Below are 13,353 nucleotides of genomic sequence, written 5' to 3'. Positions count from 1 at the left end.
TAGAAGTCAACGCCAGAAGCATAAAATACAATATAAATAGAACAGTTTTTCCATCGTATAAAACGAATAATTGCAACCAGCATGAAACTTATGGTCATTTCTACTTTCCGAGCAACCTAGGCTTCACCCTAGGGCGTTGTTCCACCAGATCGAATAGCTAGGGCCTAAGAAGTGAACGCCAGAAGCATAAAATACAAAATAAATATAACAGTTCTTCCATCATATAAAACGAATAATTGCAACCAGTATGAAAGCTCTTGTCATTTCTACTTTACGGGCAACCTAGGCTACACCCTAGGGCGTTGCTCCACCAGATCGAATAGTTAGTGCCTTAGAAGTCAACGCCAGAAGCATAAATTACAATATAAATACAACAGTTTTTCCATTGTATAAAACGAATGATTGCTACCAGTATGGAAGTGATGGTCATTTCTACGTTCCGGGCAACCTAGGCCTCACTCTAGGGTGTTGTTCCACGAGATTGAATAGTTAGGGCCTAAGAAATCAACGCCAGAAGCATAAAATACAATTTAAGTACAACAGTTTTTCCATCGTATAAAACGAATGATTGCTACCAGTATGGAAGTGATGGTCATTTCTACGTTCCGGGCAACCTAGGCCTCACTCTAGGGTGTTGTTCCACGAGATTGAATAGTTAGGGCCTAAGAAGTCAACGCCAGAAGCATAAGATGCAATATAAATATAACAGTTTTTCCATCGTATAGAACGAATAATAGCAACCAGAGTGAATGTTATGGTCATTTCTACGTTCCGGGCAACCTAGGCTTCACCCCAGGGCGTTGTTCCACCACATCGAATAGTTAGGGCCTAAGAAGTGAACGCCAGAAGCATAAAATACAATATAAATACAACAGTTTTTCCATCATATAAAACGAGTAATTGCAACCAGTATGAAAGTTGTGGTCATTTCTACTTTCCGAGCAACCTAGGCTTCACCCTAGGGCGTTGCTCCAACAGATTGAATAGTTAGGGCCGTAGAAGTCAACGCCCGAACCATAAAATGCAAAAAAAATACAACAGTGTTACCATCATATAACAGGAATAATTGCAACCAGTTTGAAAGTGATGGTCATTTCTACGTTCCGGACAACCTAGGCTTCACTCTATGGCGTTCTACCACCACATCGAATAGCTGCGGCCTCAGAAGTCAACGCCTGAAGCATAAAATACAATAGAAATGCAACAGTCTTTCCATCCTATAACAGGAATAATTGCAGCCCTTGTGAAAGTGATGGTCATTTGTACGTTCCAGGCAACCTAGGCTTCACTCTAGGGCGTTGTTCCACCAGATCGAATTGTTAGGGCCTAAGAAGTGAACGCCAGAAGCATAAAATGCAATAAAAATACAACAGCTTTTCCATCGTATAACAGGATTAATTGCAACCTGTTTGAAAGTGATGGTCATTTCTCCTTTCCGGGCAACCTAGTCTCCACTCTAGGGCGTTGCTCCACTAGATCGAATAGCTAGGGCCTAAGAAGTCTACGCCAGAAGCAAAAAATACGATATAAATACAACAGCTTTTCCATCGTATAAAACGAATAATAGCAACCAGTGTGAAAGTTATGGTCATTTCTACGTTCCGGGCAACCTAGGCTTCACTCTAGGGCATTGCTCGACCAGATCGAATAGTTTGTGCCTTAGAAGTCAACGCCAGAAGCATAAAATACAATAAAGATGCAACAGCTTTTCCATCGTATAAAACGAATAATTGCAACCAGTGTGAAAGTTATTGTTATTTCTACTTTCCGGGCAACCTAGGCTTCACCCTAGGGCGTCGCGCCAACAGATTGAATAGTTAGGACCTTAGAAGTCAATGCCCGAAGCATAAAATGCAATAAAAATGCAACAGTTTTTCCATCATATAACAGGAATAATTGCAACCAGTTTGAAAGAGATGGTCATTTCTACGTTCCGGGCAACATAGGCTTCACTCTAGGGCATTGCTCGACCAGATCGAATAGTTTGTGCCTTAGAAGTCAACGCCAGACGCATAAATTACAATATAAATACAACAGTTTTTCCATCGTATAAAACGAACGATTGCTACCAGTATGGAAGTGATGGTCATTTCTACGTTCCGGGCAACCTAGGCCTCACTCTAGGGTGTTGTTCCACGAGATTGAATAGTTAGGGCCTAAGAAGTCAACGCCAGAAGCATAAAATACAATTTAAATACAACAGTTTTTCCATCGTATAAGACGAATAATTTCAACCAGTGTGAATGTTATGGTCATTTTTACATTCCGAGCAACCTAGGCTTCACTCTAGGGCATTTATACACCAGATAGAATAGTTAGGGCCTTAGAAGTCAACGCCAGAAGCATAAAATTCAATAAAGATGCAACAGTTTTTCCATCGTATAACAGGAGTCACTGCAAACAGTGTGAAAGTACTGGTCATTTCTACGTTCCGGGTAACCTAGGCTTCACTCTAGGGCGTTGTTCCACCAGATCGAACAGTTAGTGCCTAAGAAGGCAACGCCAGAAGCATAAAGCACAATATAAATATAACAGTTTTTCCATCGTATAAAACGAATAATAGCAACCAGCATGAAACTTATGGTCATTTCTACTTTCCGAGCAACCTAGGCTTCACCCTAGGGCGTTGTTCCACCAGATCGAATAGCTAGGGCCTAAGAAGTGAACGCCAGAAGCATAAAATACAAAATAAATATAACAGTTTTTCCATCATATAAAACGAATAATTGCAACCAGTATGAAAGCTCTTGTCATTTCTACTTTACGGGCAACCTAGGCTACACCCTAGGGCGTTGCTCCACCAGATCGAATAGTTAGTGCCTTAGAAGTCAACGCCAGAAGCATAAATTACAATATAAATACAACAGTTTTTCCATTGTATAAAACGAATGATTGCTACCAGTATGGAAGTGATGGTCATTTCTACGTTCCGGGCAACCTAGGCCTCACTCTAGGGTGTTGTTCCACGAGATTGAATAGTTAGGGCCTAAGAAATCAACGCCAGAAGCATAAAATACAATTTAAGTACAACAGTTTTTCCATCGTATAAGACGAATAATAGCAACCAGAGTGAATGTTATGGTCATTTCTACGTTCCGGGCAACCTAGGCTTCACCCCAGGGCGTTGTTCCACCACATCGAATAGTTAGGGCCTAAGAAGAGAACGCCAGCAGCATAAAATACAATATAAATACAACAGCTCTTCCATCATATAAAACGAATAATTACAACTAGTGTGAAAGATATGGTCATTTCTACGTTCCGGGCAACCTAGGCTTCTCTCTAGGGCGTTGTTCCACCAGATCGAACAGATAGGGCCTAAGAAGGCAACGCCAGAAGCATAAAATACAATATAAATATAACAGTTTCTCCATCGTATAAAACGAATAATAGCGACCAGTGTGAAAGTTATGGTCATTTCTACGTTCCCGGCAACCTAGGCTTCACCCCAGGGCGTTGTTCCACCAGATCGAATAGTTAGGGCCTAAGAAGTGAACGCCAGCAGCATGACATACAATATAAATACAACAGCTTTTCCATCGTATAAAACGAATAATTTCAACCAGTGTGAATGTTATGGTCATTTCTACATTCCGAGCAATCTTGGCTTCACTCTAGGGCGTTGATCCAACAGATTGAATAGCTAGGGCCTTAGAAGTCAACGCCCGAAGTATAAAATACAATATAAATACAACAGCTTTTCCATCGTATAAAACGAATAATTGCAAGCAGTATGAAAGTTATGGTCATTTCTACTTTCCGGGCAACCTAGGCTTCACCCTAGGGCGTTGCTCCATCAGATTGAATAGTTAGGGCCTTAGAAGTCAACGGCCGAAGCATAAAATACAAAATAAATAGAACTGTTTTTCTAGCGTATAAAACGAATAATCGCTACCGGTGTGAAAGATATTTCCATTTCTACGTTGCGGGCAACCTAGACTTCACCCTAGGGCGTTGTTCCACCAGATCGAACAGTTAGTGCCTAAGAAGGCAACGCCAGAAGCATAAAGCACAATATAAATATAACAGTTTTTCCATCGTATAAAACGAATAATAGCAACCAGAGTGAATGTTATGGTCATTTCTACGTTCCGGGCAACCTAGGCTTCACCCCAGGGCGTTGTTCCACCACATCGAATAGTTAGGGCCTAAGAAGAGAACGCCAGCAGCATAAAATACAATATAAATACAACAGCTTTTCCATCATATGAAACGAATTATTGCCACCAGCATGAAAGTTATGGTCATTTGTACGGTCCGGGCAACCTAGGCTTCACTCTATGGCGTTCTTCCACCACATCGAATAGCTGCGGCCTCAGAAGTCAACGCCTGAAGCATAAAGTACAATAGAAATGCAGCAGTCTTTCCATCCTATAACAGGAATAATTGCAACCCTTGTGAAAGTGATGGTCATTTGTACGTTCCAGGCAACCTAGGCTTCACGCTAGGGCGTCGTTCCACCAGATCGAATTGTTAGGGCCTAAGAAGTGAACGCCAGAAGCATAAGGTACAATATAAATATAACAGTTTTTCCATCGTATAGAACGAATAATAGCAACCAGTGTGAAAGTTATGGTCATTTCTACGTTCCGGGCAACCTAGGCTTCACCCCAGGGCGTTGTTCCACCACATCGAATAGTTAGGGCCTAAGAAGAGAACGCCAGCAGCATAAAATACAATATAAATACAACAGCTTTTCCATCATATGAAACGAATTATTGCCACCAGCATGAAAGTTATGGTCATTTGTACGGTCCGGGCAACCTAGGCTTCACTCTATGGCGTTCTTCCACCACATCGAATAGCTGCGGCCTCAGAAGTCAACGCCTGAAGCATAAAGTACAATAGAAATGCAGCAGTCTTTCCATCCTATAACAGGAATAATTGCAACCCTTGTGAAAGTGATGGTCATTTGTACGTTCCAGGCAACCTAGGCTTCACGCTAGGGCGTCGTTCCACCAGATCGAATAGTTAGGGCCTAAGAAGTGAACGCCAGAAGCATAAAATACAATATAAATACAACAGTTTTTCCATCATATAAAACGAGTAATTGCAACCAGTATGAAAGTTGTGGTCATTTCTACTTTCCAAGCAACCTAGGCTTCACCCTAGGGCGTTGCTCCAACAGATTGAATAGTTAGGGCCGTAGAAGTCAACGCCCGAACCATAGAATGCAAAAAAAATACAACAGTGTTACCATCATATAACAGGAGTAATTACAACCAGTTTGAAAGTGATGGTCATTTCTACGTTCCGGGCAACCTAGGCTTCACTCTAGGTCGTTGTTCCACCAGATCGAATAGTTAGTGCCTTAGAAGTCAACGCCAGAAGCATAAAATACAATATAAATACAACAGTTTTTCCATCGTATAAAACGAATAATTGCAACCAGCATGAAACTTATGGTCATTTCTACTTTCCGAGCAACCTAGGCTTCACCCTAGGGCGTTGTTCCACCAGATCGAATAGCTAGGGCCTAAGAAGTGAACGCCAGAAGCATAAAATACAAAATAAATATAACAGTTTTTCCATCATATAAAACGAATAATTGCAACCAGTATGAAAGCTCTTGTCATTTCTACTTTACGGGCAACCTAGGCTACACCCTAGGGCGTTGCTCCACCAGATCGAATAGTTAGTGCCTTAGAAGTCAACGCCAGAAGCATAAAACACAATAAAAATACAACAGTTTTTCAATCGTATAAAACGAATAATTGCAACCAGTATGAAACTTATGGTCATTCCTACTTTCCGAGAATCCTAGGCTTCAACCCTAGGGCGTTGCTCCAACAGATTGAATAGTTAGGGCCTTAGAAGTCAACGCCCGAAGCATAAAATGCAATAAAAATACAACAGCGTTTCCATCATATAACAGGAATAATTGCAACCAGTTTGAAAGTGATGGCCAATTCTACGATCTGGGCAACATAGGCTTCACTCTAGGGCATTGCTCGACCAGATCGAATAGTTTGTGCCTTAGAAGTCAACGCCAGAAGCATAAATTACAATATAAATACAACAGTTTTTCCATCGTATAAAACGAATGATTGCTACCAGTATGGAAGTGATGGTCATTTCTACGTTCCGGGCAACCTAGGCCTCACTCTAGGGTGTTGTTCCACGAGATTGAATAGGTAGGGCCTAAGAAATCAACGCCAGAAGCATAAAATACAATTTAAGTACAACAGTTTTTCCATCGTATAAGACGAATAATAGCAACCAGAGTGAATGTTATGGTCATTTCTACGTTCCGGGCAACCTAGTCTTCACCCCAGGGCGTTGTTCCACCACATCGAATAGTTAGGGCCTAAGAAGAGAACGCCAGCAGCATAAAATACAATATAAATACAACAGCTCTTCCATCATATAAAACGAATAATTGCAACCAGTGTGAAAGATATGGTCATTTCTACGTTCCGGGCAACCTAGGCTTCACCCTAGGGCGTCGCTCCAACAGATTGAATAGTTAGGACCTTAGAAGTCAATGCCCGAAGCATAAAATGCAATAAAAAGGCAACAGTTTTTCCATCATATAACAGGAATAATTGCAACCAGTTTGAAAGAGATGGTCATTTCTACGTTCCGGGCAACATAGGCTTCACTCTAGGGCATTGCTCGACCAGATCGAATAGTTTGTGCCTTAGAAGTCAACGCCACAAGCATAAATTACAATATAAATACAACAGTTTTTCCATCGTACAAAACGAATTATTGCAATCAGCGTGAAAGTTATGGTCATTTCTACATTCCGAGCAACCTAGGCTTCACTCTAGGGCGTTGCTCCACCAGATCGAATAGTTAGGTCCTTAGAAGTCAACGCCCGGAGCATAAAATACGACATAAATACAACAGCTTTTCCATCGTATAAAAGGAATAATTGCAAACAGTTTGAAAGTAATGGTCATTTCTACGTTCCGGGCAACCTAGGCTTCACTGTATGGCGTTCTTCCACCACATCGAATAGCTACGGCCTCAGAAGTCAACACCTGAAGTATAAAATACAATAAAAATACAACAGTATTTCCATTCTATAACAGGAATAATTGCAACCCGTGTGAAAGTGATGGTAATTTCTACGTTCCGGGCAACCTAGGCATCACCCTAGGGCGTTGTTCCACCAGATCGAATAGTTAGTGCCTTAGAAGTCAACGCCAGAAGCATAAAATACAATAAAAATACAACAGTTTTTCAATCGTATAAAACGGATAATTGCAACCAGCATGAAACTTATGGTCATTTCTACTTTCCGAGAAACCTGGGCTTCAACCCTCGGGCGTTGCTCCAACAGATTGAAAAGTTATGGCCTTAGAAGTCAACGCCCGAAGCATAAAATGCAATAAAAATACAACAGTGTTTCCACCATATAACAGGAATAATTGCAACCAGTTTGCAAGTGATGGCCAATTCTTCGTTCCGGGCAACCTAGGCTGCACTCTAGGGCGTTGCTCCAACAGATTGAATAGTTAGGGCCTTAGAAGTCAATGCCCGAAGCATAAAATGCATTAAAAATACGACAGTTTTTCCATCATATAACAGGAATAATTGCAACCAGTTTGAAAGTGATGGTCATTTCTACGTTCCGGGAAACCTCGGCTTCACTCTAGGGCGTCGCTCCGCCAGATCGAATAGTTAGTGCATTAAAAGTCAACGCCAGAAGCATATAATACAATATAAATACAACAGTTTTTCCATCGTATAAAACGAATAATAGCAACCAGTGTGAAAGTTATGATCACTTCAACGTTCCGGCAACCTAGGCTTCACCCCAGGGCGTTGTTCCACCAGATCGAATAGTTAGGGCCTTAGAAGTCAACGCCCGAAGCATAAAATACAAAATAAATAGAACAGTTTTTCCATCGTATAAAACGAATAATAGCAACCAGTGTGAAAGTTATGGTCAATTCTACGTTCCGGCAACCTAGGCTTCACCCCAGGGCGTTGTTCCACCAGATCGAATAGTTAGGGCCTAAGAAGTGAACGCCAGCAGCATAAAATACAATATAAATACAACAGTTCTTCCATCATATAAAACGAATAATTGCAACCAGTGTGAAAGTTATGGTCATTTGTACGTTCCGCGCAACCTAGGCTTCACTCTATGGCGTTCTTCCACCACATCGAATAGCTGCGGCCTCAGAAGTCAACGCCTGAAGCATAAAGTACAATAGAAATGCAACAGTGTTTCCATCCTATAACAGGAATAATTGCAACCCTTGTGAAAGTGATGGTCATTTGTACGTTCCAGGCAACCTAGGCTTCACTCTAGGGCGTTGTTCCACCAGATCGAATAGTTAGGGCCTAAGAAGTGAACGCCAGCAGCATAAAATACAATATAAATACAACAGTTCTTCCATCATATAAAACGAATAATTGCAACCAGTGTGAAAGTTATGGCCATTTGTACGTTCCGGGCAACCTAGGCTTCACTCTATGGCGTTCTTCCACCACATCGAATAGCTGTGGCCTCAGAAGTCAACGCCTGAAGCATAAAGTACAATAGAAATGCAACAGTCTTTCCATCCTATAACAGGAATAATTGCAACCCTTGTGAAAGTGATGGTCATTTGTACGTTCCAGGCAACCTAGGCTTCACTCTAGGGCGTTGTTCCACCAGATCGAATTGTTAGGGCCTAAGAAGTGAACGCCAGAAGCATAAGGTACAATATAAATATAACAGTTTTTCCATCGTATAGAACGAATAATAGCAACCAGTGTGAAAGTTATGGTCATTTCTACGTTCCGGGCAACCTAGGCTTCACCCTAGGGCGTTGTTCCACCAGATCGAATAGTTAGGGCCTAAGAAGTGAACGCCAGAAGCATAAAATACAATATAAATACAACAGTTTTTCCATCATATAAAACGAGTAATTGCAACCAGTATGAAAGTTGTGGTCATTTCTACTTTCCGAGCAACCTAGGCTTCACCCTAGGGCGTTGCTCCAACAGATTGAATAGTTAGGGCCGTAGAAGTCAACGCCCGAACCATAAAATGCAAAAAAAATACAACAGTGTTACCATCATATAACAGGAGTAATTGCAACCAGTTTGAAAGTGAAGGTCATTTCTACGTTCCGGGCAACCTAGGCTTCACTCTAGGGCGTTGTTCCACCAGATCGAATAGTTAGTGCCTTAGAAGTCAACGCCAGAAGCATAAAATACAATATAAATACAACAGTTTTTCCATCGTATAAAACGAATAATTGCAACCAGTATGAAACTTATGGTCATTTCTACTTTCCGAGCAACCTAGGCTTCACCCTAGGGCGTTGTTCCACCAGATAGAATAGCTAGGGCCTAAGAAGTGAACGCCAGAAGCATAAAATACAATATAAATATAACAGTTCTTCCATCATATAAAACGAATAATTGCAACCAGTATGAAAGCTCTTGTCATTTCTACTTTACGGGCAACCTAGGCTACACCCTAGGGCGTTGCTCCACCAGATCGAATAGTTAGTGCCTTAGAAGTCAACGCCAGAAGCATAAAATACAATAAAAATACAACAGTTTTTCAATCGTATAAAACGAATAATAGCAACCAGTATGAAACTTATGGTCATTCCTACTTTCCGAGAATCCTAGGCTTCAACCCTAGGGCGTTGCTCCAACAGATTGAATAGTTAGGGGCTTAGAAGTCAACGCCCGAAGCATAAAATGCAATAAAAATACAACAGCGTTTCCATCATATAACAGGAATAATTGCAGCCAGTTTGAAAGTGATGGCCAATTCTACGATCCGGGCAACCTAGGCTACACTCTAGGGCGTTGCTCCAACAGATTGAATAGTTAGGGCCTTAGAAGTCAATGCCCGAAGCATAAAATGCAATAAAAATACAACAGTTTTTCCATCATATAACAGGAATAATTGCAACCAGTTTGAAAGTGATGGTCATTTCTACGTTCCGGGAAACCTCGGCTTCACTCTAGGGAGTTGCTCCGCCAGGTCGAATAGTTAGTGAATTAAAAGTCAACGCCAGAAGCATATAATACAATTTAATACAACAGCTTTTCCATCGTATAAAACGAATAATAGCAACCAGTGTGAAAGTTATGGTCACTTCTACGTTCCGGCAACCTAGGCTTCACCCCAGGACGTTGTTCCACCAGATCGAATAGTTAGGGCCTAAGAAGTGAACGCCAGCAGCATAAAATACAATATAAATACAACAGTTCTTCCATCATATAAAACGAATAATTGCAACCAGTGTGAAAGTTATGGTCATTTCTACGTTCCGGACAACCTAGGCTTCACTCTATGGCGTTCTTCCACCACATCGAATAGCTGCGGCCTCAGAAGTCAACGCCTGAAGCATAAAATACAATAGAAATGCAACAGTCTTTCCATCCTATAACAGGAATAATTGCAGCCCTTGTGAAAGTGATGGTCATTTGTACGTTCCAGGCAACCTAGGCTTCACTCTAGGGCGTTGCTCCACCAGATCCAATTGTTAGGGCCTAAGAAGTGAACGCCAGAAGCATAAAATGCAACAAAAATACAACAGCTTTTCCATCGTATAACAGGATTAATTGCAACCTGTTTGAAAGTGATGGTCATTTCTCCTTTCCGGGCAACCTAGGCTCCACTCTAGGGCGTTGCTCGACTAGATCGAATAGCTAGGGCCTAAGAAGTCTACGCCAGAAGCATAAAATACGATATAAATACAACAGCTTTTCCATCGTATAAAACGAATAATTGCAACCAGTGTGAAAGTAATGGTCATTTCTACGTTCCGAGCACCCTAGGCGTCACTCTAGGGCGTTGCTCCACCACATCTAATAGCTACGGCCTTAGAAGCCAACGCCAGAGGCATAAAATACAATATAAATACAACAGCCGTTACACCGTATATAACGAATAATTGCAACCTGTGTGAAGGTCATGGTCATATCTACGTTCCCGGCAACCTAGGCTTCACTGTAGGGCGTTGCTCCACCAGATCGAAGTGTTGGGGACTAAGAAGTCAACGCCAGAAGCATAAGATGCAATATAAATATAACAGTTTTTCCATCGTATAGAACGAATAATAGCAACCAGTGTGAAAGTTATGGTCATTTCTACGTTCCGGGCAACCTAGGCTTCACTCTAGGGCATTGCTCGACCAGATCGAATAGTTTGTGCCTTAGAAGTCAACGCCAGAAGCATAAAATACAATAAAGATGCAACAGCTTTTCCATCGTATAAAACGAATAATTGCAACCAGTGTGAAAGTTATTGTTATTTCTACTTTCCGGGCAACCTAGGCTTCACCCTAGGGCGTCGCTCCAACAGACTGAATAGTTAGGACCTTAGAAGTCAATGCCCGAAGCATAAAATGCAATAAAAATGCAACAGTTTTTCCATCATATAACAGGAATAATTGCAACCAGTTTGAAAGAGATGGTCATTCCTACGTTCCGGGAAACATCGGCTTCACTCTAGGGAGTTGCTCCGCCAGGTCGAATAGTTAGTGAATTAAAAGTCAACGCCAGAAGCATATAATACAATTTAATACAACAGTTTTTCCATCGTATAAAACGAATAATAGCAACCAGTGTGAAAGTTATGGTCACTTCTACGTTCCGGCAACCTAGGCTTCACCCCAGGACGTTGTTCCACCAGATCGAATAGTTAGGGCCTAAGAAGTGAACGCCAGCAGCATAAAATACAATATAAATACAACAGTTCTTCCATCATATAAAACGAATAATTGCAACCAGTGTGAAAGTTATGGTCATTTCTACGTTCCGGACAACCTAGGCTTCACTCTATGGCGTTCTTCCACCACATCGAATAGCTGCGGCCTCAGAAGTCAACGCCTGAAGCATAAAATACAATAGAAATGCAACAGTCTTTCCATCCTATAACAGGAATAGTTGCAGCCCTTGTGAAAGTGATGGTCATTTGTACGTTCCAGGCAACCTAGGCTTCACTCTAGGGCGTTGTTCCACCAGATCGAATTGTTAGGGCCTAAGAAGTGAACGCCAGAAGCATAAAATGCAATAAAAATACAACAGCTTTTCCATCGTATAACAGGATTAATTGCAACCTGTTTGAAAGTGATGGTCATTTCTCCTTTCCGGGCAACCTAGGCTCCACTCTAGGGCGTTGCTCCACTAGATCGAATAGCTAGGGCCTAAGAAGTCTACGCCAGAAGCATAAAATACGATATAAATACAACAGCTTTTCCATCGTATAAAACGAGTAATTGCAACCAGTGTGAAAGTAATGGTCATTTCTACGTTCCGAGCACCCTAGGCGTCACTCTAGGGCGTTGCTCCACCACATCTAATAGCTACGGCCTTAGAAGCCAACGCCAGAGGCATAAAATACAATATAAATACAACAGCCGTTACACCGTATATAACGAATAATTGCAACCTGTGTGAAGGTCATGGTCATATCTACGTTCCGGGCAACCTAGGCTTCACTGTAGGGCGTTGCTCCACCAGATCGAAGAGTTAGGGCCTAAGAAGTCAACGCCAGAAGCATAAGATGCAATATAAATATAACAGTTTTTCCATCGTATAGAACGTATAATAGCAACCAGTGTGAAAGTTATGGTCATTTCTACGTTCCGGGCAACCTAGGCTTCACTCTAGGGCATTGCTCGACCAGATCGAATAGTTTGTGCCTTAGAAGTCAACGCCAGAAGCATAAAATACAATAAAGATGCAACAGCTTTTCCATCGTATAAAACGAATAATTGCAACCAGTGTGAAAGTTACTGTTATTTCTACTTTCCGGGCAACCTAGGCTTCACCCTAGGGCGTCGCTCCAACAGACTGAATAGTTAGGACCTTAGAAGTCAATGCCCGAAGCATAAAATGCAATAAAAATGCAACAGTTTTTCCATCATATAACAGGAATAATTGCAACCAGTTTGAAAGAGATGGTCATTTCTACGTTCCGGTCAACATAGGCTTCACTCTAGGGCATTGCTCGACCAGATCGAATAGTTTGTGCCTTAGAAGTCAACGCCAGACGCATAAATTACAATATAAATACAACAGTTTTTCCATCGTATAAAACGAATGATTGCTACCAGTATGGAAGTGATGGTCATTTCTACGTTCCGGGCAACCTAGGCCTCACTCTAGGGTGTTGTTCCACGAGATTGAATAGTTAGGGCCTAAGAAGTCAACGCCAGAAGCATAAAATACAATTTAAATACAACAGTTTTTCCATCGTATAAGACGAATAATTTCAACCAGTGTGAATGTTATGGTCATTTTTACATTCCGAGCAACCTAGGCTTCACTCAAGGGCATTTATACACCAGATAGAATAGTTAGGGCCTTAGAAGTCAACGCCAGAAGCATAAAATTCAATAAAGATGCAACAGTTTTTCCATCATATAACAGGAGTCACTGCAA

The sequence above is a fragment of the Calliopsis andreniformis genome, unplaced genomic scaffold, assembly GCF_051401765.1.
Source record: "Calliopsis andreniformis isolate RMS-2024a unplaced genomic scaffold, iyCalAndr_principal scaffold0004, whole genome shotgun sequence".
Taxonomy (NCBI): domain Eukaryota; kingdom Metazoa; phylum Arthropoda; class Insecta; order Hymenoptera; family Andrenidae; genus Calliopsis; species Calliopsis andreniformis.
The sequence above is the reverse complement of the archived record's forward strand: the minus strand, read 5'-3'. Positions refer to the sequence as shown.